This window comes from Macrosteles quadrilineatus, unplaced genomic scaffold (assembly GCF_028750875.1).
Source record: "Macrosteles quadrilineatus isolate MER2022 unplaced genomic scaffold, UCM_ALF_1.0 Scaffold_3__2_contigs__length_128488019, whole genome shotgun sequence".
In the NCBI taxonomy this organism is placed as follows: domain Eukaryota; kingdom Metazoa; phylum Arthropoda; class Insecta; order Hemiptera; family Cicadellidae; genus Macrosteles; species Macrosteles quadrilineatus.
The window spans coordinates 70,071,129-70,091,372 of record NW_026542596.1 but is presented as its reverse complement, the minus strand read 5'-3'; the positions used below and the strand labels follow the sequence as shown (position 1 = coordinate 70,091,372).

The 20,244-nt window shown below is 38.0% G+C and overlaps 2 protein-coding genes across 2 annotated transcripts in view; one reads left to right on the top strand and one right to left on the bottom strand.

The window, feature by feature from the left end:
- Positions 1–20,244, bottom strand: part of LOC128988768 (autophagy-related protein 16-1-like) — a 204,403-nt gene that overhangs the window by 84,300 nt on the left and 99,859 nt on the right. The gene's annotated exons all lie outside the window — the stretch shown is intronic.
- Positions 1–20,244, top strand: part of LOC128988767 (uncharacterized) — an 86,251-nt gene that overhangs the window by 11,322 nt on the left and 54,685 nt on the right. Inside the window, exon 2 of the mRNA XM_054410385.1 lies at positions 14,391–14,474. The gene's annotated coding sequence lies outside the window, so the exon portion shown is untranslated. The remainder of the gene's footprint in view (positions 1–14,390; positions 14,475–20,244) is intronic.

Sequence of the window (20,244 nt, the reverse complement as noted above, 5' to 3'; positions counted from 1 at the left end):
GGGCCCATGCTAATATATCTACAACATATAACTACCGGACGGGTCGCAATTTTGCGGGCTTGTCCGCGATACTGGTTATTTGGGACCCACAGGAAATAAGGCACTTAGTGTAAGTGGGGTTCGCAGTGATTTTGGAGGTAGGGTACTGGGTATCCAATAAAGATGATTCAGGAGAAATAAACGATAGGGGGAAAGGCATCACGCATTAAATTAGATATTTTAGCTCAAAAGAGATCTTTTCATCAGAGTATGTTAAAAATTACTTAAACTGCAATCAGATAGGTTATCGTAAGTGCATATCTTTGACTTCCATTAATCTTGTAAAATAAAATCTACAGATTTAAACGCTGATGCATCAGCCTCTCTTTATGTCATAAATTGTTTCTAAGCGTTTTCCAATTGTATATTTTTAACGTGATCAAGGCGTAAATAAATCGTTATTATTTTCTTTAAGGGAAGAATGTACAAGTTCCATGGCCCGAAGCCCACAAAAGAGGCGTTGACACCTCACATCCTTATGCTTCCTTGTAGCTTCTGTCCAGGAACAAAAGTAAACTCTTGCGTAAACAATTCCAACATTCATTTCTATCTGTTGCGCAGCTGTAAAGCATAGGTCTCGATACATTTTCCAAGTTCCACTTGAAGCCAACACAGCAAGAGCCACTGTACATGAGCTGCTGTTGATCAGAGAGGTCATTGGGTCAGCTGTCACTCAAAGTCTCCAGTATTGCAGGAATGCGACAGTTGCACAAAAAACAAAGAGGACACAATACACTATTAGTGTAACGGAACCCTGTGTTTACATATGGTAATGTGGCGGGCGGCGGCAGCGGCGGTCTATTAGTGGCTTCTGACTGTCGAACGATGGTACACCAGGAAAGATGTGTTCTTGATACTGGTATGAGAGACTCGGCACAGTTTCCGCTGGAAAAATATTTATCTACATGCTTCTTACAGCAAGAAATGTTTAAGGTAGAATGTTTTAAAAATTGTGTTATGTTTTGTGCATGTTTCTTTTCAAATAGCCACTCTTCAATGGTTTAAGAGGATCTGTGGAATTTCGCGTGAATTCTAAGGTATTGACGGTGTTCTACGAAAATGTAAGGTAAAACTAGACCTTATGAAACTGGTATTGAAAACTAAATAATCCATTAATCGTCCCTTAAAAAGGGTTTTGCTTGTAGATGCGTCTGTTCGATGTTTCAATTAAAAAAGGTTTACAGCTCTTTGTACATTCAAAGGTAGAAACCCCAAATCAGTTATGTCTCATTGGACGAGCATTCAGTGAACAATACTTGAATAACAACCGGCTGTAGTCATAACAAGTTGATATATACAGTACAGTAATTCATTCTTGAGCTCTTCCTCTACATTTTTGGCTAATAGGAAGAAGTCGACGTCGTAGATTAATGAACACAAACTCACCGTGGATACCAGACAGTTTTACAACCATTATAACACCAGTCTGCAGACCCCACCTTGCTAATTCACTCACTATTGTAGTCGTGTCGTCTTTACAAGGTATGCGTGGAGTCGTTTTCAGCGTAACTATGCACAACGGCAGCCAAATTACGCGGCGTTTCGTCACGAACGAGACTGCGGTAATTGTTCTGCCTCTTACAAAACCCTCCTCCAGGAATTAACAGGGCTTGGACGTGCAACTGAATTGAACGCCGCTCTGAGTGATTTCAGTCGGAAAAGGTAAAAACTCGCAACAGTACTTGTAGAGGAAACTGGGAGGTTCAGGTTAACTGTAATGTGGAGAAAATGGCATGTTCTGAGAAAACTAATGTTTGGAAACTTTGAATGTTGCATTGATTGAAACATTAGTTAGTAGACTATAAAACATAATTGAAAGAACAGAAGAGGAAACAGTAGGATTAGTTGCAAAAGATGACAATACAATAAAGAAATTGATCATCAGGCAATAATGGTAAAAACCAATATCAACTGCAAGCTGTCATTTACAGCAATGGGTACAGGAGTATTAAATAATTTTCATCCGGGTTTTTTATATTTTAAAAACCCTTAATTCAGTAGTTAGCCTACTATGCATTAGATAACGTATAAGGAAAATCAAAATTTCTCATTAAAAACTATTCTTAAATGTTAATTAACTATTCTTAGAATTAATTGTATACCAATATCAAACAAAATAATAATTTCGGCAAATTCATGACTAAGATGCAAGTACGTTTATAAAAAAAATATAGTACATTTAGACCAAAAAGTGTTACATACAGTATAATGAATGAAAAGTAGACCCTAATCTCAAAACGAGCTAGTCGATCGAAATTATTGAAAGTAGATATAATTTATTTTCTAAGACACAATGTTTGCTCTTGCCTGGTCTTTTGCATAATCCTTCACCTTTTTGGCAGGTTATTAACATATTTTTAACCAGGTATATTTACGAGATCCACTATTTATATTACAAATAGTAACAAACCATACCAAAAGAGATTTTATGAGATAATTTAATAATTTTAAGAGCCCATTCCCATTTACTAATCTAAGTAGTCTTCTTTATGTTTACGTCAATGGCTTTGACAAGATCGTGCTCGGTCCCCAGCCAGATGTAACGGTCAAGACACTGTTTGTCCGGCTTATCTGTTTGACGCCGTTGTACATACGGGCGCCGGCCTACAACCCAACCCACAGAACAACACATCGGTACCGAGCTTTCTCCGACCCCAGCACATCTGATACCTTCTCATACACGTAACAGACGTACCTGTTACTGTGGACCATCTAATTGGCTGTAACGGTTACACTGCAACCTGTGACAAGATTGGCACGGTTACTTGTCAATACAGTTTGATGGAGTGGACACAATACACACTCTTGAAGCCAAGGTCATGGGATTGTACTGGAGAGTAGTGTTTGAATCCCAACCATTATAAACGGGCTTTGCTACGAAATGACGTCACTAACCGATGGTTTGGAGCCCGTAATAAGCTAAATGTCAAATCTAAAAATCAAAGGGAGAGGAAAAATCAAAGGGAGAGACTTTTAGGCAACGCGTCTTTCTCTGTACATAAAAACCTCTAGAAATGAAAATCCCAAAATAACTCAGCCTAATCCAATACTGAGGAATTCGGATTTCCATTAGCAAATAAAGAGTTATGAACATTACAAAAATATTTTTTCTTATTTAGATAAGCCACTTTCAAACTACTGGTGCTCAAACGCATATTATAAAGGTGTTCCTGACTATTTATCTATTACAATCTTCTTCAGGTGTTTTACTCGATAAATTGCAGGATATTTCCTCGTAAAATCCTTACAAATTAAAATTATATGATTTACTCTGACTTAAATTGAATAGCCACAAAGTAAAGAATTTTAAAAAGGGAATTACACAATACATGTTATGGTAACTCTGAAAAAAGTTTAATGAATGTATTTTTTTACAACTGTTTTCATTGGTTTACATTGATCGTATTTGACCGATTGTCATTGCCTCAAAAATTTGTGTAACGAAAAATAATGTAATACATAACGCAACGCGCATGTGCCTAATTTATTACTCAGACAATATTTAGCTAACCGAAAAAATCCATATAAAACGTAAACTCATATCCCACTATTTCCTCTCACACCGACTCAATAATAAATCTAATCCGTTCCGCAGTTAACATTTTACAAGGTATTGCCAGTTAAGGTTATATTGTTGCATATAACGGCTGCGCCGTATGATTACCCACCACTATACTTATCGATAACGCTGCGAAGTACATCCTCTTTAACCCACTATTACATACCGTTAACAAACAGCAATTACACCAGCAGATGGCACAAGAGGCACTATTGACCGACATTCTCCTCACTGATGTCCAATCGTCAATCAATTTCGCTTTGTGTCATTCATTGTGCGAACTCGCCTCTGGCCATACGTGTATGTTTGATTGGAACGGGATGTAAATTATTTCTTCGGCGATGCTGTTCCCACGGAGTGATTACATTGTGGGCGTTTAGATTAGATATTTAATGTTTTGTAGTGTCCATTCGTTGTTTGTACTTTTCGATTTTGCAAAAACCCTCAAAATGTAAAGCTTGTGATTTTTTTTTCATTTAATAAGAAGTCTTTGATAAATTCCAGTCGTTCCAGTACAAACCAAAAAGATGTCTATTGCACTTCCGGTTTTTAAATTTTATTTCATTGGAAATTGTGTGTCTAACACGAGAAAACTTATATTGGGGTTATATTTAAACACACAATGTAACCTTTTGTGGATTTCAGTTTTTACCAGAGGATTGTATGTTTTTACGATTTAGGAGATGGATTAAAATGCTCCAATATTTCAAACAGCGAATCATATTACGCCGAATTCAGTCTAAAAACTTCTTCTGAGCAAAATAAATGCGATTTTTGTTTGTTTTAAATTTAAACCAGGTTTGGCTTCTTAGACGTCCTTGGATGCGTACAATATGAGCTTCTTACATACCACCTTATGGGGGATGGATTATTATCTAAAATTGTTGTCACAAACAATTTGTATCACCAACACTTGCACTAAAAGCTGCCTGAATGTTTGAAAATTTTCTGCGTTACACATTGCACACTGCACAGGTACCAAAACTATGTAGGTTCCTACCAAAAACACAGCCGGAAGCCGGTGGTCCGCTGAGTTAACCGGTCCGTTAGCCTACGTGACCGCGCCACCGCCACCGCCACCGCGCCGTCACCGCCTCTTCGGTTAATACGTGTTAAACCGCGCCATTATAATTTAAACAGTCGGTGTAACACTATGCATGGCTGTGTCCGGTGACGGTGAGTGACCATCAGTGACGTCACGAGACGGGGTGCGAGCTCCTTGATAACAGATATGCTGAAGATATGGGAGATGTATGGACTACTGTAGGTGACGATAAACTATCCACAAGCATTTCGTGAGGGAAATACCTAAGGTTTATAGCGCTAAACATGGCCATATTTTTTTAATTACTATAGTTTGAACAGGGAAATCATCGATGGAAATATAGAAAGCAATTATTATATATGACCACCTTACAATCGAATATACTTCAACAATCTCACTCATCCCTCTTATTACAATGAAGTCCCAACATTAAGAAGATAAATTCAACATCAAACGCAACGCGAAATTCAATCAACAGTTTTTAATTTGACTCATTCCGACCCCTCCCACAACCCGAGCTCGTGACGGTGCGAAATAATCATAAAGCATTGTAACTGGCCATTCATAACAACGCTTTGCCGCTAAACCAACTACGGACTACGGAGGTCAGGGGCTCAAGGTCAGAGTGTAAAGATCAATTAGCAGCCAGCAGATATCAATTACAACCGGTTGCGGTATATCAATGTGTTATCAGTGAGTGGTCGCACCTAGCCTGTTATCAGTGGGCGGTCGCACCTAGCAGGCGTTATCAGTGAGCGGTCGCACCGCGCAGGCGTTATCAGTGAGCGGTCGCACCGCGCAGGCGTTATCAGTGGGCGGGTCCAAGACCCGTTACGCAGTCGCGTAGCAACCGCACACGTTCCTCTCTATAAATAGCCTCTGAACTGGTTGAGACGCCCCCGGCTGTTGTTTTTTCACAATATTTCGATGCACAAACCCGTTTAATGTTTTGAACTCACCGGTCCACCAACCACCGACATCTTCCGTTACTCACCTGAAACACAAGGGTTTGTATTAGATAACAGCTATGACACACTTAAATAAATATTTTATATTTTGGGTATTTTTACGAGGGCCAGCAGCTTATAAAATATGTTGTGTGCAAATGAAGATGCTGTACATGAGAAATAGATAGTGAATACGATTGTAATGAAAAGAATTGAATAATTTTGCCTAAACTAACCTAACTGATATATATCACCTCAATTTCATACGGGTTTTAGTTGTATACCGAAACAATATTTGTAACAATCTGTTAGACATATTCTAGTACTTTTGTACCAACAAAAAGATAGGAAGAGTGATCAACACCTGTAGACCTAAGGTCTTACAGTTAAGAGTCAGGTCATTCACATATGTTTTTCTTACCCCGTAGAGGTTGTGTGACAAACCTTTTTCCATTAGTTTTTGCTCCAAAATGTCTACTGATAAGTCGTTTATTGCAGTACAGCTAAATGAAAACCTATGATATTTCAATGGAGGTGACAAAAACTTATACCACCACTCATTCAAAGTAGGGCCAATTGACATCCAATTGACTAGCCACCGCCAGCGCCAGTCGGGGTGTAACAGTTATCAGCTGATGTCACGTGACCTGATTAATGTAGGCTAGCGGTCACTGCCAGACCCGCGTCTAGCATACTTAGTAAGTAATGTAGTATACAACATGTTGAACGTAGAGAAAAGGTACAGCTAAGAGATTACTTTTACGATAACATATGCAAGCTAACGAATTTATACTCTGTAAACTAGAGAAATAATTGCGTACAAAAGCACATAATGTAAAAATATATTAAACATTGTCCAATAATTATTGTTGTTTAGTAGATATTGTGATTAGAGAACAAGTATATTGTGACCAGAGAAACGCTTAGTAAAGGCATTTTTATTTATTTATTAAATGATCGTCACATCAACGACATTCAGAAGAAAATAAATGTAATTTGTCAATTTCAAAAATTTACTACAAAACCCGCAGACAGTACTGGGGAATAAGTTACCACACACTCGGTATAAAACGTAAATGTTTTGATCCCATGAGCATACTGTTTAATGTTTAAGAGTGTTCAGAAGACATTGGATCCGTATGAGGTAATCGTAGGTTGCTTCTTCGTTGATCCTAGCATGTTCAATAAAATAAGACCATTGTTTACTTATCCAGAAGTAATTTAGCTACATAATGAAACACAAATGAGTAATCCTCATAAAATATTACTATTATATATCCAATTAATTGATATCGGGACGTAGCTAATGCTATTTAAACCCAAATGTGAGGGATGAGTGTTTGATGGATTTAGGTGTCTTGCGTAGCTTTGTTACTAACTTAGACAAAACCTGTAAAGCCATGAAATAAATGAAGATCCACAACAGTTCCGTGTTCTAAAACGGTACTACCAGTTCACCCAGTTGCGGCACACAGGTTATCCAGCAAAAACAGCTCTTGACGCCCACAGAACGGACTTGTTCCACATGTAATCACACGTGTGAGTCGTAACTGAACTGGTCACTCGACTCATTGAACGGTCCGAGTTGATTTGCAGGAAATTCTCACTTACAACTGGCGATGACGAACAAAAACTGGCGATAAAGCGAGGGTAGCGTGATGAGAGGTGACTTGCTCGGCCACTTCCCTGTATTACCCTACTGACTCGCTGATCTACATTGGCAATTAGATCTGGCCATATCGAGTCTCAGACGGTTGTTATGCTCATGAATATACATTGGACATTTGAATAAGTTTATGTGAGTAGAATATGTAGTTGCAGCTGATTGGATATTAATTTGCTGTGTTGGCTCAAAAAATAAATAAATACAGCCGAAAATTATTAAAACACGTCTTCCTGACTAAGTTGTTAATTTGACAGGTGGACCTTTTTAAGATCGCAAGTAAAACGGAATTCTTCGAGAAGGAATACTGTATCGATAATTGAGATAAAACCTCAAATTTCAGACAAGGTTCAGAAATCGAAAATCACTTACCGTATAGCTTACACAACCACCCACGTAAACTTCTTTTTATACCTTTTGGTAATAAGTTTTAACCTAACTTGGCTAATTGGTTCAAGTAAATCCCTCATTATACGCTTCAGAAATTAAATACGACAACTCCAACTGTACAAAATTTTAAATCCCTAAGTTGTTTCAACAAGTTTCAGCAAACTATTATTTTCTTGGTGAAACTTTAACGCAAGTGTTTGAAGGTGCCCTTTAGGTTATTAATACGTGGTATAGGCGCTTTATGTAAATATACTACTAGATAGTTATTTTGTTAAGCCCCAAACTGATTTCCTTTGCAAACATGAACCTTAACCTGAGGAGACTTTAACGCCAGTGTGTACAGAAGCCGTAAGATCTCTCAATATTACAAAGGATTATGTTTAACAAAAAGTCCTAGATAATCATAGGGGAATAGTTTTGGTCAATTGTTATAACAACGTCTAAAAGAAACTTATCTTTACAACATGAAACAAATTGGTCCAGGCTCATCTCCAACATCGAATAGCGTTGTGTTGAACAATTTTAAGATTAAGTAAAGATAGTCTAAAGATTTAAATTATACCCACAAAGGAACCAAATCCGTCTAAGTAGGATGGTCGGATGTCACGGACGCATCTATACCTCGGGCACGCGTCAGATACGCAGAATGATTGCGTTAAGACTCACTCCCCGGTGTTGAGGCAGTCCAGGGTCTGTGTAACGGTGACCCACCAACCCATCAACCCATCGACCCATCGACCCACACACTTGATCGATCTGACCACTATCACTATACGGGACCCGCCCCCATAGTCCACTGTCACTAGCGTTATAAACATGCATAGTGGAGCGTGACGCTGGAATGGAAGTGGAACAGTGAGGAAGTGCAAACGTGCATGGACTGTAAACAAATTACGAAACTTCTATGCAGAATCGACGACTTATTATTAATATACATAGATCCATATATTTTTGGAATATTCGTGAAGATTTGGTACACAGGTTTTATAGGAGGTTTCGATTACAACGAAGAGATACAATCGCGTCACAGCAAGGATAACAAGGTTACAACACTGTAGTATTGATAATGAATAACGTTTACATTATTCCCCAATTGGAAACCAACTTATACTTATACTTATGTTACTAAGCCTTTACTACAACTACAACTTAGACTCAACTTATTTTATTTTATTGACTTCCAAATTAGATTCAACATCGAAAGAGAACTTTTGATCTTTAGAAATCAGACGGAAAGCGACATCGTTATCAAAAATGCTCTATGTTCATGGATAAACATATAAATTGTATTAAAAGAGAACTTTCCATCTCCACAGTAGTACTTTCCATCTGCAAGTATCTAAGCACCATGAACGCTTCTGAAGCTAACGGCCGAAGATGCTCGCACAAATTGACAACAACGATCTTCACTTACGATGGTTGTTCTGACGTGATCGAACATGACAAACGCATTACTCCCGCTCAGAGCTGCTCCTTTGTTAGCGTCTGCTCTCAATGCAACAACCATCCAGCTGGTCGGCGAGTAACGTCTTGAATTGGAACAGTTACGAGTTTCAGGAACTTAATGTGTCGTGTGGTAATGAATAATTGTAGAAATACTATGTTTCAGTGTATATGTGTGTATCAAAGGGGTAACTTACGTTGAATCATAGCTTACAGTGTTTAATTAGCCACAGTGTTAAATTATTCTTGTTCTTAAACTTAATCTTATTTTAATATATTGAATCTTTAATGCGGGATAGTATTAGACAATGGAAGTATACTAAAATAACGTTTGATTCTCCTAAGATAGTCTAACTTACGACCTCCAATGCCATGGTCTTAAACATCGGTTCTTTGTATACTCTTATTTTGATTCACTTTCGAATGCGAACACGTTGTCCAATACAATATGTTCCTCTAAAATCACATATTATTACGAAACAGTCTACAAAGAGGAAGAAATTTGTTTCACTGATCCTTTTTAACAGTACCAATTTAATTCAAGAAAAAACAATATCCCGGAAACTTTCTCAGACAAATGTATCAACCGCGTTCTTCGACCAACGTCCAATGTCATCTTTCTCTAGGAATGTCGTAGCGGATGAAAGCAAAACCGGCATTGCGAGGCGAGGTGCAGCGATAACTAGGCTAATAGCTGTGATAACGGACGCCCAGTAGTCGCGGTCGAGGTCTGAATGCAAATCCTCTAACGGGAGGCACGGGCCAGTGTAACACGGACGTGCAACGTGCGGCCCCCGAACTGGACAAGTCGGCCGTCTGTGAAAGGACAAGCTATAGTATCTGGATCAGCTACTGCTATCAGTCATATTGAATTACAATAATTTAAAAGACTAATTATGTTGGACACGTTCACTGAAGCACAAATAATGCCCATCCCAACGATTATTGACAGAATAGATTGGTTCAGATGGTAAAATAATACATTGTAACAACCGATGGTTTTGTTACGTCATGTAAATTGTCCTAACTTAATATGCACTTTGGCTTATAGTGGTTAAGGACTGGTAGCCTTAGTCTAAAGTTTACTTGTTTTATTGCTGCTTTCCTCGAACCTGTATTATGACCTCCGACCAAGGATTCAAAACCATACCAAATTCCTTGGTTGCTGGTCCTAACACAATGGCCTTAAGTACAGTAGGTAACCCATTTCAGTGTAAAAATGTATGTTTTTATCTCAGCTTGAATGAAATTGAAATTCCTAGGACAACTGATCCTCTGATAAGAATAAGGTCACTATGAAAAATATTCGTATGCATGGAATTGTTTTCGTTCATTCCGACTTGAGCGTTCTCCTACGTTTACTCAGATGCAGGGCCCTGTGGCTTTCCTGAGCTGTATCTCAAAGCCACCCATCACCAAGTCGAGACAGATATACAGAGGAGTGTCATAACTCGTCGCATACAACCTTGACCACGGTCCACGACCCGCCATAGTTCTCGGGTCACCGGTTCACTCTCCCCGCGACTTTCATCTGATCCGCTTTTCAGTTGCAAAAACAAACGAACCTGCCACCGAAAGCATTCCCGGCTAATTAAATTAGCCTATCGTTTTTCCCGGGATGCTCTAGGCCGGGGAATCCATTACGTGGGTAATTGGCTTTGGCTAACGAGAAGAATCCGCGGCCAAGGCGCAACGACCTCCATTGTTTTGCCGAATTGTTCCCACTGATGGTGGATTTATTAACCGGTTAGTGGATGCCGAAGCGCCGGAAGACATAACCTGGGCTGAGTGGAGGTCTCCGTAGATGGAGTGACCGGTGGTGAGTGGTCAACGTGGTCGTCGGTCGCGGCAACGGGACGACCACCGACTATTGTGTACTGTATCGGGAATCGTCTACAACTCAGTAGTTACACTGTGGTTATTCCAGTGAACCTAGAACACATTGTTAATGTGTATTTTTCATCAGAAACAACACTCTTTCGCACCTTCTTTCATAATAAATTCACAGCAAGGAGCTCTGAACGAGTTGCAGGGACGAATTACTCGGGACATTATTGGCGATTCTTACATTAATTTAATTTTGACGATTCTGATCACAAGCTACATTGAATCGCATTAGGCAAACGTAACATGGTATATATTTCTAAAATATGTACAATCTCAGTCTAAATGAATAATCAAAACGTCAGTAAGGCTCAAAAATATCTCATGCCGGGCTAAATTTAATATACGGTCCGGTTAATGAATTCACTATTTACATCGTCACACTCGTATAACATTCGGAAGTAGGATTTCCTATTTCCAGGGAAAGACGGCGGTATAGTGGGAAACTGTGGCGACCGCGGCAGTGAGTGACCGCACTACGGTTGGCTAACCATCGCACTTGGCTGACCATACCTGACTCATTACTGTACAGACTTCCCAGCCACGACGCCTGTACACAGCCTAGACAAGATATGCCACAGTTTCGTGCAAATATCCTATGTTAAACTTCTGCACTTAATTACTTACGGTCGGTGATGAGTGTCTCAAAACAAGTCTTCAAGTGATTTGATTGCAGTCCAGAAACTCAACGATCAGGGGACATTGGAAATACAGATCATGAATCCCAAAGGTCATGGGAGTCTTGAGAAACTAGGTCAGAAAGCTTAGAGAATTTGAGATGAAGAGATACGAATATCATAGAGTAAGAACATAGTACCTAGTAAAACCCCTTTAAAAACTACATATTTCAACTTGGTAAGAGCAGAAAAAATAAAACCGAGAGGACCACGAATAAGAAAACTTGGAGAATTTGAGATCAAGAAATAGCTAAATACAGAAAAAGAACCATGATCCTAGTAACTTGGAAAAAGAAACCTTGTAAGACCAGAAATAGAATAACTTGAATACTGAAACACAGAGACAATTTATTGTACTTGAATGGTATAAAAACCTAATTCCTAAGATATTTAACAAATTACCATCCTAAGCTAAGATTTGTAACTAACCAAGCTGGAGTAGTTGTTAGTTAAAAAAAAATATTCTCTTCGTTTTACTTGATGTAACATGCTGTAAGAATATTTTACTAGGAATATTTTACCTTGGCGACAAACCCCATTGACAATAGAACTGGCTACAAGAGGAGTTATTGCGAATAGCACATTTGACAAACCTTCTTTGGACTCGGCGCGGAATACCTGCCTGCTATGGATGGAAACAACACGATTTGATTTCGTGAGAATATGTTTAGTTTCTGCTTTGAACTGCGTAGTGTTCCAAGACCGAATTGACATATTTCAGATCCGAATAACACCACCAATTAATTGTTTAGGTGGCCGTGTAAATTATAATGCTCACCTTCAAATCTAAATGTCTCTAGTTGGATTCCACGCGAGATCGTTACTGGATCTAGATTCCGTTTGGTTATCATTTAATGATGCTATCTAATAAAAGGTCGACTTTAGATGGTAACAATATTAAGGTCTAGGAACGTTCCGTTGCAAACCCCTTAAAAATGTGTCAAAGATAAACCAAAAGACTTATTTTAACATTTTATTTTTTTTATTTTTAGGACAGTTGAAATATACATTGCAATGATTATGGTCTACAAAACTTAATACTACAACTTGGAGGGGAACCGACTCACGACTATCATTAATAATAAAAACGTAAAGACAAGGAGTCCCAAGCTGTCACATTATAGCACTAAAAGACGTGACCAAACCACCATCACCAAAACACCAAAACATCATTCTCGATAAAAAAAATGGCAAACCTATTTTCAACTAGGCCTAATCAAAAATCAACTTGAATTTGTTTTGGGTCGCACCCGAAAACTTTTAAGTTCAAGGTTTTCCACGTTCCACTCCTACTGTTCCCCCGGTCTACGTAGGAAGATCGGAATTCAGAGGTGCAAATGGAAGCGTTGTTCCACTTCTCTGTCTCACACACACGAAATTAGGAGAGTCGGACAAGAATGACGTCACAGTGTCACAGTCGGATAACGGCGTGTTGCACGTGACAACCGCGACACCGCGACATAGCAACCAGCGCACTCTGCACTCATTTGTCATAACAAATATAATATAAATAAACAACACTACAAATTAATAATATCTCATCATTAGGTAAAGGAAAAGGCGAAAAGACACTTTGGGCAGTGTTGGGAACTATATGTTTCGTCATAATCCGCCATTCTTTAAGCCAATCAACTCACAAATCCTAAATTTCCAACAAGTCTTAATAAATTAGGTTTCAAAACAGTGTTCATCAATTATTGTTACTATTAAACACTAACAGCTGTTACAGTTAATTAGAAGAAGTAGGTATTACTCCGCCGACACAATAATACCATAGACAAGTTTTTGTCTATGATAATACATTCCAACTTCAATTATCGAAATGTTTATCTGTCTTAATTATACAAGTTGGGCATTTGTTGTAATGAAATATACAACGTGACAAGATGGTAAATATAAGAACTTATTAACGATACAATAGTATTTTTACTAATCGGGACTATTTTGTTAAGACATATCAGAGAAGGAATTTAAAATTCAGTTCATGTAACGATGCTCAAATTTAAATTAGTACAAGCTGCTATACCCGTGCTTTGCAACGGGAAGAAAATGTGACCTCGAGAGCTATTAAAGTGGTGCTGATGTGTGTTTTAAAATACAGCAACTCTATGATTTAGTTTGAAAATAAAACGATTTAAAAAGCGTAAACCTACTTACTTTCAAACCCCTACTTTTGATGTTAATAGATCCCTAAGAATATGACAACATACCTCAAAGTTGTAATAGCATCAATTATTGCTTCATATAGATGCTTCATGAATGACATGTTTTACAATTTTCTTCAATTTTAGTCCAGCCTCTTCACAAAAAAATGAAACTTTGAGCAATACTTTACAAAACATATACAACCTCACTTTAAAACCAAACATAACCCTCCTCAATCTACATAAAGCAAAACAAACATCTTATTCGAGTAAATAAACAAACACCAGCTCATTGTACTGACCAGCTGTTTCATTAACAAAATTAAATTAAATCATTTTAACATTGGAAGCATGCCAGGGGTAGCCCTTTGGAAATCAGCCTGTGGGGCAGAGCCCTTAAGAAATTCGTCCATATCAATACTTTTCTGCATATCTACACACTCTAAGCTTCATTTTGATGTGCTATATGCCTATATTTTTATTTGGTAAATGACCTTAACCGTTTACATAAAATTTGATTGTATCACTTTAATAATATAATAGATAATGCGTGATAAACTTGCTAATGCAAAGTTTTAACAGGTGTTTTTCTGTTTCAGAGTACATGACGTGCTGATATAGTTTTCAGCACCTCCAAGACTTCCTGGCGGTGCTTCTTCCCACCTTACAACATAGTTATTAGTGTGAGTAGTTATTCTTATTTTTCAATAGAAATCTGTATTAAATGAAGAATTTCTGTTGAACATTCTGGACAATAGTGGAAAAGTTGTTTTGGTCAAGTTTACAAATAGCATATTATTTATATCCAACTGTTCTTTTTATTTATTGTAGCCATCCCGTTTTGTTATTTTTTGATTTGGTAACATGTACAAATTGAGATGTTCGTTGGAATGAATGAATACCAATTATTAAAGAATAAAACTAACAAATAAAAAGGCCAAGTGGTCTGAAATAATATATTTTATTGAGATTTACATGTCCTAAAAACATCATTAGAAATAAACAAAAAGCATTTGCATATTATATAGTTCAGCTAAAAACTCCTTTAGTGTGAGAAAAATCGATCTTCCACGAAAATTATATAAAAATGACTAAAGCTTAGTTATTTTTGCAATACCAAACACAAATTGCCAAGACCACCAACTCTTCTCCTAACGGTGCATTTCAACGCATTCCTCTATCTGGCCATTCATAAACGTAATCTACATAATCATATAAACCAAACGAAAACCTTCTGATTAAACCAACTTGGAGCGAACAATACAAGTTCGTTAATTCGACGGCGATAAATAGCAAAGAGTACACCATCAACCGACTGTGTTTACAGTGCATTGTTCTCTACAGCCGTAACAGTGTGTTAATGATTACGTCCACGCGATGACCGCGCATGTCATATACACCGCGCATGCGCAGTGACGCAACCTTGTACTGCGCCGACTCACTCATTAGTGGATCAACCTGGGTTATTAGCGGGGAAAACTACGGAACTAGTGTTATTGTGGGAAACTTGTAATGAGGGGGTATAAATTGAATTATAGTCTAGGTGTAAAAATATTTAGTTGCGATTCCAATTAGACATTTGTTGTAATCGCGTCGTAAAAGGCAAGCCTTGTTTATTGCAACGAGTCTGAAAATGTTTATACTATAATACTATAAGCCTATGGGTCCATTGCCAGTTAGTTTGAATTGCTTCGGTGTGTATTTGCATTGAATACTGTTGAAATAGTTTCTTTAATTCATTCATCCATTCCTTAAAATGCTAGCGCATATAAAACTGATTCTATGTGACCTGAGTGGTGGATCAAGTAAAATGCATCGATTAACTTTGTTACTGACTAAAACCCCCATCTGTATGAACCTGTTGTAGTAAATCTTTTTATTAAGTAAGAAGTTAGTTGAGCTACTTAAAGAGTTTGCTGCAGTAATATGTTTGTGATATATAAGTGCTCTTTACTAAGATATTCTGTCAGTTTGGTTTGCTTACGAAATTTCTTTACTCAAAATAATCAATTTATATCAGTACACGGTAACTCCTTTAGTCACGAAAATTGTCAGTACAAAACTGACAATAACTTTAACACGGCAATGAAATGTCCAATTGCAGCTATAATCAAAGTTATTAATTATCAATGCAGATCCGTGTTGCCAACAGTTGGTAGGATTACAGTAGACTAGGATTACTATCGACACAGAATGCCAAGGTGAGGTGTGAGGTATGATGATGCTACCGTTACGACGCTTATCACAGCGGGAGTTCTCAAACATATTGAATTACCAGCAATATCTGGTGTATACCGGGGACTGAGGACCGCTACCCCGCTAACTGACGGTTCGACAGTTCGGGGTCGTTGTGTTGGAATTTGATTAGCACAACTTGCCATCAACTGCCATCCTTAGTTTCGTTACTAGACATATTAACTTAGTCAAATTAAATAAATTTATTTTGCACGCCAGATACTATTCTTAATTAGCGTCACACAAGAACGTTGACTAGTTGGCTAAAGAAAGACATTGGGTCAGTATTTTGTACAAGTATTACACAAATTTTAATATTGTAAAAATTTTTGTGGATCTAAACCATTAAGGTTAATATTTAATGAGACATATAAGGTAAAATTTTAGAAACACTATGTCAAAGAAACTCAAAGTTTCACACACAACTGGCAGGGAAACGGTATTGTTTTATAACAGGTATAAAACAAACCAAAAAACAGTTATTTCCATTTCCCAGTTCATAACTTAATGAGAACCACATTCCAGTGTGATCTGTCTCCAGAAGCTCAGCTGTAACGGCGAAACAGTCATAATTCACTCAGAGACATCCTTCTAGCCAGCCGAGTCCTGGGAATGACAATGTTAAGGTTTACCAAATTTCCTGTTTTGGGCTATCCGCGAATACATTCATTTTATTGACTTGCATTTAAATACGGTTAAAGAAAGGTTTCTTGGCGTTCCATATTGTTTAACAAAAACATTGATTAACCAATAGCACAAAATAATAACACACAAATAAAAAAATCTTTGATTTTACTACTGCATAGGAGGCAGAAGTTGCCTAGCATTGATAAAAGCCCAAAACTGAATATACGGATCCAGCAGATTTTCAGAGAGTAACACCATTATGCCATTGGTGAGTTGGAGTTTTTGAGGCAGAGTTCACTCATGACACTTGACGAAGGCTCTGAAGTAATGTGTATAAAGGTTCCGGACTACACAGATCCTAGCGTCCCAGGATTTGAATTTGATCTATACAATTTCTAATCGATTAATTTCCTCTAACATTCCCCAATCCCTCCACTATCTAATACACACTGGGAACTAAGCATTGAGGTCGACATGTTCACACCATATAGTGCAATAAACCTACCCATAACAATAACTAACAGAGCCTGCTCGCTGCTCGCACTTCCCGCAAACGTGTTCACCTATCAGCGAATATCACGAGCTTGGAATGTTCCCACAAACATCTCAATATCCGAGATTATGATCGTAATTCGCAATAAAGATACACCGTTTCCTGCAAGGAAATGGGAAAGTAATCGATCTGGTTGGATCGGTCAACTGTAACTCGTCCACGCAACAGCCAACAGCTGACAACGTACGGTGTCTTGACCTTGTCCTACAAGCAGTGTCTGCTGCAGCCCACTCTGTCAATTCTTCCAAGTTGAACTGCCTTGAACCCGTGTCACTTTGTCTCTGATGACGTAGGTCATAGGGTAATGGCTGGCGACTGAACCTTTCTTAAGCCTCAGATTTAAATATATTCTCTCAAGCTGGACTAAGAATTTTCTTTGCTCTGCATATAGCAAATTACTGCAACAATCTAAATAAGCAAATCTGGGTAACCATTATTTTTCATTTCGAGTGTTTCAATGTCGCTGGCGGTTTTACGTTTATCTAAGAGCTTTATCCATATCCTGGTTTTGTAACTGTCCATTATTGTCCTTTTGTACGATTAAGATAATTTATTGTTTATTGGTATTGAAAAAATATAAATTCTGCTTGACTAAACAAGGTTTAAAAGTTCAACTTGTAATCCGGAAGTCAACGGTTCAAGGTTTAAACAAATCTATAGTTCAAAGACTCCTAGATGGAATCAAGAACCAGCATTCCTCTGAGACTTCTTAAATTCCGATTGATCGCGACTAAATAATCGGCTGATCTTAGTCAGAAATAAAACAGGAATCTCAATAATTCTTCAATCATCCTTCAGTTTCTTCCGCCATAAACCACATACTCTGATAATAGAGTTTTATAAGTCAATAAATTTACTAATGAATTTTTTGAACAGCGTCAAGTTGCTTGGTCTTGCCTCTTTGGTTACATTTACGATTGTTCATGTCTTTAGTCACACAAGCAACATATTCAAAACTGTCGACGTTTCCACTCCATGTTTCTTGCGAATGATGAGCGATAATTTCAACAAGTAAACCTCGTTGGACCAACGATTTATTTCAAAAATATACACAACTAAATCACATTTCTACAAACATTCAGTAGAGGCTCAGCCAAGCCGCAGACCCTGACCGTGCGGCTGAGACCACAACTCCATTAAAATAAGGAACTAGTTATACGACGCCTCCAGCCTCCAGCAGGTGAGTCAGTCGAGGTATTTAAACCCAAAGTGTGTCAGCAGGTATCACGTGACCCCTGGCTCCGGTCACTCGGCTCATTTCGGCGGGAATCGTCCCGCCAACCTGACACATGACCGTGGAAATAATACAGGGTTCATTGCCGAAATTCTAACAATGATCCCAACGTAGCGATTAAAACTTTCTTTGTAACAGGACCTCGACGCAGCGTGGTGTTCTGCCTAATCACGAGGTTGTAAGTTCGATCCTGAGAACTTTGTTTGAACCTTATATTTTGGTTTAATTTTGTCTGCAATACAAAGGTATCATTTTTACGCTTCTGAATAATGAGGAGGCTAAGGAATCCACTAATTAGTGTTTCTGATTGCTTTTTCTGCACTCGCATCCGCCCTAAAACCAGTGGATTTGTAAGAACTTTATGGAAAATCATGGAAATTACTAAGACTTCTATAATTTAAAAAGAGAGAATATTTTTTACCCGATGCGATTACCAAAAGTAAGACGAAGCCAACGGAATGTTAGCTAGGGTAGTAGGGTAATATTCAAAGGAATGTTATCACGTACGTTTTGTCAAGTATGGTACCGACAAATCGTCAAAAGAAGAGTACACATTGAAAATTTACATTCATATATATATATTCAAACTTAATTTATTGAAACTTACCAAATATTTAAAAAAGCATTCAGCGCACATCATCGTCACTATCAATCTTCATTTTGTGTCTGTTACACTCCTAATAAAACTATATGCGAACAGAAGGTTAGGCAGATTAAGAACTTAACGGAATAATGTACGTCATAAAGCAATGAAACACGATCGAAACGTCAACTCCTACCAGTTTCTTTGTTTAAACTTAGTTTGTAATGATATTAAGACATAACTTGGCAAACTAAGGAAGTCGGCGAGGTTGGACCACCTCTGTGCAAGGTCTAAGGTCAGACAGGATCGTGGTTATGAGGTTGCGCTGCCTCAGCCAGATATGATACTGACACCAGCAATCTTTGGTGTGGTATTACTTTGATAGATCGTGCAATACTTTGTTGTTGCAAGGAAGCACATTTGAATTCTACGGTATGTTCTGATACTTGAACATGTTCAAATGCAGTATTCTGTTTTTGAAAGTTTTGACAGAGCACTATGATCAGATGGCTTATGCTTGAATCGTTCAGCGATAAAAATGAACGCAGATATGAAAAAAATGGTCACAGCTTGCTCCAACAATTACACCACAGGCCCAAAAAATGATACATTTAATTAATCGTTTAAACTAAAAGGGTTAAAAGAGTGAGAATCACTTCATTAGAGAGTTGTCAGTAGTCGACTATGGAATGAAATGATTGATTTTACTCCTTGTAGGTTTGCTCGAGGTTTTATCCAAGAACAAGGAGTGTTCCAAGGATTACATGTTTTGTAAACTATTTTAAGTATAATGTATTAATCTGAAGGCTAAACAATCCGTCAATTTAGTGTTCAAAAGTTAAATTTTCATTTTAGCTTCGAACCGAAAGGATCACTTCAACAGATCAAGGAGTATATCTGATATCAAAGAAAATAATACTTGATGTTGTAACAAGACATTTCCAGCAAACGCAAGCTCATTGAGAGTTGGGAGATATTCTCCTAGAGAGGTGGTATTTGAAACGACAACGTTGATACTGGTGATCCAGATCCTAGCTGAAGGAAGCGAGGGACATGTGACGCGATGCGGAAACCAGTGAGCATCGAACTAATGAGTGGCAGAAGCAGACAATAGTGATACGTGGGAACATCACGAGGAGGCTTCTACCGCTATACTCGTACCTACATCATACCTCTACTGTGAGGTGCATGTATAGTTGGCCGCAAGTAGAGCATCAGAAT